The sequence below is a fragment of the Ambystoma mexicanum genome, chromosome 11 (assembly GCF_040938575.1).
Source record: "Ambystoma mexicanum isolate Mex_15411 chromosome 11, UKY_AmexF1_1, whole genome shotgun sequence".
Lineage (NCBI taxonomy): Eukaryota > Metazoa > Chordata > Amphibia > Caudata > Ambystomatidae > Ambystoma > Ambystoma mexicanum.
In genome coordinates this window covers 124835250-124839532 of record NC_090934.1, presented here as the reverse complement: position 1 = coordinate 124839532, position 4283 = coordinate 124835250, and positions in this window count along the sequence as shown.

Genomic DNA, 4283 nt, shown 5'->3' with positions numbered 1-4283 from the left:
CACGAGGCATCGCGAACTCTTAGTCACCCCCTTCTATCCTCGCACCTCAGACCCTCTACACCCCGGTGCATTATAAATTTGATGCTGTGCCCCATTCCGTCCCCTTCGTTCCCACCGCTGTAAACATCTGGTGCCAGGTTTCCTAATCCATCGACATGGGATTAGAACACCGGATAAACCCATTAGCAAGCACACACCGTGGAAGGAAAAGCCACCTCAGAAAGAAACAACTGCGTAACGGCATGCTGCTGGAGATTTAAGAACCAAACACAGTAACGTTATGTTCTGGTGGGATGTAGACGTGGAATGCGGTGTTAGCTCGAATATCAGCGATTTTAAAGCAAGTAGTATCCACGAAACCCACGAAGCATATTTTAATGTAAAATGTTAAAAGTACAGTCTTTATCCCATGCTGGACTACTGTAACAGCCTCTATCTTAATCTGCCTGCCTCCACTCTCCGCCCTCTGCAACTCATCCAGAACAGAACTGCGAGACTTGTCCTTGGCCTCAAGCCCAGGGACCGTATCTCTCCAGGACTGAAATCTCTACACTGGCTCCCAGTGGCTGCGAGGATAAAGTTCAAAACCCTCTGCATTGTCCACAAGGCCTTCTGGGGCCTGGGTCCTAAATACCTTCAACTCTCTCTTCCCAAATATCTTCCTTCCCGAGCCCTTCGCTCATCCGCCTCCAATTACCTCAGGGTTAGCCGCTTCTCGAAGCAACGAGCTGGGGGTAGATCTCTCTCCGTGGCAGGGGCCTCCCTCTGGAACAGCCTTCCTGCCTCCCTGAAACTTGAGGAGAACCATCTCCGGTTCCGGAAGCACCTCAAAACCTTCCTCTTTGCTTCTGCTTTCTCTCTCCCTCTCCCCTGCTGAACAGCTAATTAATTCCTCACTGAAACTGCACTGATCCTGCAACTGGACCACTCTAAACGGCCTCGGTCCTGGGACCTGCCACTCTCCACTTGCACTGATGCCCTGGAACCCCTTTGCACTGCGGGACTGTCTCTGTATCCCTACAGCCCCCCCCCCTCCCCCAGCACTTGTTCTGCACTTACCTCACACTTGCCACCAGCTGGCCCTATTTATTTATTACGTTACGCCACTTACCTTGTACTGCACTTCCCCCCCTCCCCTTCCCCTTGCACTTTTCCCCCTCCCCCACCCCTGCACTTGCGCGATCTGAATGATACCTGGCCTAGTAAGATCGTTGTCTGTCTCCCCTTGTCCCCCCCCCCCCTGCCTCGTCGCGCCTTGAAACATGTGTATAGGCGCGTTACAAATACCATATCATATCATATCATACGCTAAACTTTCATTAACACTGAGATATGACACTTCCCTGTGAGCCTTACGAAAAGGCCTAAAAACCCTGCCATTCGACCGGGATTGCTATTAACTGACACTCAGCACAGGGCTCTCACTTACAAACTACCTCGACACCGCCTGACTCGCGGCTCGCACATCGGCTAGTTACCCTTGTAATGAAAGATTCTAAGCCGAACTGACTATTCTGCGTATTCAATGTGAATTATGAAAATAAGAATGCAAGAAAGATTGTACTCTCTGTATGATGAAATCGAGGAAATGCTAACATACCACTAAGTTCAGTAACCAACACAAAACCATTTTAAAATGCTGCACTTGCGCGATCAATGCACTGGTTACCACATTGGCATTTTATTCACCACTACAGCCGCTTTGCATACTTATCGGGTCATTTCTGGCGATACTTGCAAATGAAGAAAATGTATGAAAACCTTTTTTTTTTTTTTTTTTTTTTAATATAGCTTAATCCCAGCTGAAAGTCCCCATACCCTTGCAGGCAGCCCTACCGGGCGCAGAATTATATTCCCGCCGCTCTGCGAGGCAAGCCTCCCCCACCCTTTGTGAGTGGTGTGACAAGCATAATTGAATTCCCCGATGCCCTAAACCACGTCGTCGTTTGCATCCGGAGGCACCCTTTGGCTCCCTATTTTTGTTGATGGATTCCTGTGACGGAACTTGACCTTTCCTTACTCTTCTATAGCCAGGGGCCTGTCTGACGTGCTCGCTGCTCACTGTACATCTGCTCATTACCCGTAACTACAATTCCCAGAATGCATCAAGTGCCCCGCCTCCGATTGTTTTTTTTTTTTTTTTTTAAAGTAAACCCCCTCCCCCCCTCTCCTGTTTCCCGCATTCGGCAAAACCCCACACCAAACACGTAACACTGCTAACCCGCGCATGGGAGCCTAAGTGACCTATAATACTAAACCGCCCCGCACAAAGACCATCGGCCGAAAAACCATGGCCCACTTACCCCTTTGTCGTGCAGTTCAATCCTCCACCATAAACCTGCATCATGACCATTACCATGCCAACTGATAAGGACTGTCCTAGCAAGGAGAAGGAGTACTCCACGCTACCCCGCCTCCACACCCCCTTCTCTCGCGCTTCCCGTGGGGACCTGTGCCCCATTCCAATAAAATAACCAGACTGGGGCGGAGGCCCGTCCCATTGAAGCAACAACCTTGCACGTTTAAAATATTCTTGGCCATGTCCACTTGCACCAAGAATTCAGCAAAACATTGCTACATCCAAACCCATGCATGGGAGCTATCCCATCCACCTTCCAACATGCGTTCCGCTCATAATTCCCACTATGTAATTTGTAGTTCCCCAAAATTGCGCTCCACTACCATGGACCCAGATGCCATTACTGTCTGCTATGTCGTTTACTCGCGACTATTCGCACTGTAAATCACCCCTCCGTATACTGAACAATCGGCGCCCGCAGCAACGTGTTTGCTCGAGCAGCGTTTTTCCGCCCTTCTCTCGCTGCGAACAACCAATCTATAACGCAGCGTCCCTCCCCCAGTGTTCAAAAACTCCTAAAATGTGGCATCAATTTACCCAGTGACTGACGACCTCATTTGCTGCGACCTCGTGTCAAGCCCCCACCTCGCCTGCCCCCCGCAAATTAACCTGCCCATAGCCGAAAACCTCCCTCTCCAATCCATTTACCTCCTTTTGTGCAAACTCCCAAAGTTGCCACTCCTGCTCACTCGAACGGGCACCCTCCTTCACGGGAACCACTTGAACCGGACCTCTTCCTTCACCAGCACGAAACAGCAACACCACAGGAAGGAAGGCAGGCAACGACGACAACAACGGTTTCTTCTCAGGAAAAATGCTTCTTCTCGGAACACACGTGGCGGGAGCAGGAACCGGGGGAAGTGATCGCTCGTGTGACGATCCTACCCTTTTGTAGGGTCCCCCCCCCCCCCCCCGGCTTCCTGCTCCCGCCAGCCCTCCCTCCCCCAACCAAGTCCATGTTCCCCAGCCACTTCCGGGGCGGCCCCCTCCCCCTTCGCCCCCCCCCCGTGGTCGAGAGTTGGCCGCCCCTCCTCCCACGCCCCCGTGGGACTGCCGGAGGAGGAAAGGAGAGGGGGGGGGGGGGAGTCTCTGGCCCGGCAACCCCCACTAAGGGGCGGCGCCTGCCATGCCGCGTCCCGCGGCGCATTCGCCCGCCATTACGTCCATTTTTGTGGTTTTACAGATTTGTTTGCTGGGTTTAGATCCAGCAGTGGCCTCTTTGTTTTGTATTTCCTCGGAACAAGGAAGAACAGATTAAATTCCCTTGTTTACCTGGGATTGAGGGACTTGCTTTATTGCTTTTTCGAGCAATGCCCTGATCTCTGCTTGTAGAAGTAATAGATGTTCTGGCAGCATTGCTTTGTTCCTTGGGGGTAGATTGCATTGTTTGCCAATCAATCTGATGCACTATCACTTGGAAACGGTGGACAAGAACCACTTGTGTGATGTTATTTCCTCCCATGCATGGGTTGTTAAGCTAGATTTATAGAATCTGGACTGCAGGACAGATTTTGGGAGGCTTCCCCAGTTATACTGAATAGGGTCACTCTGAGAGGTTAGCCAAAACCAATCGTGGTAACACTAGAGAGCAGCCAATGCTATTTTCGGGAGAGTGTGAGTGGGGTCAGGGGTCCACAAGGAGTCCACACTGTGATGTACACCTTTTAATTTAGACAGAAAAGTACACAAATACTGTATTTATTCTAAGCCCTAAACCCACACTAGAAAAGGTTGCAAGCAGGTAATAATATCACACAACACTCAATTATAAACTTATATACAGCCACCATAGTGTAACGCTCACCTGATTCCCGTAGAGGCGCCGGTCTTGACTGGGCGTATACTGTATCTTCTAAGGTGATGTGTAACACACGGCTGGCTCTTTGGGCTGGACCCCTGTGCACTGTATGTCTGACTTGAAGGG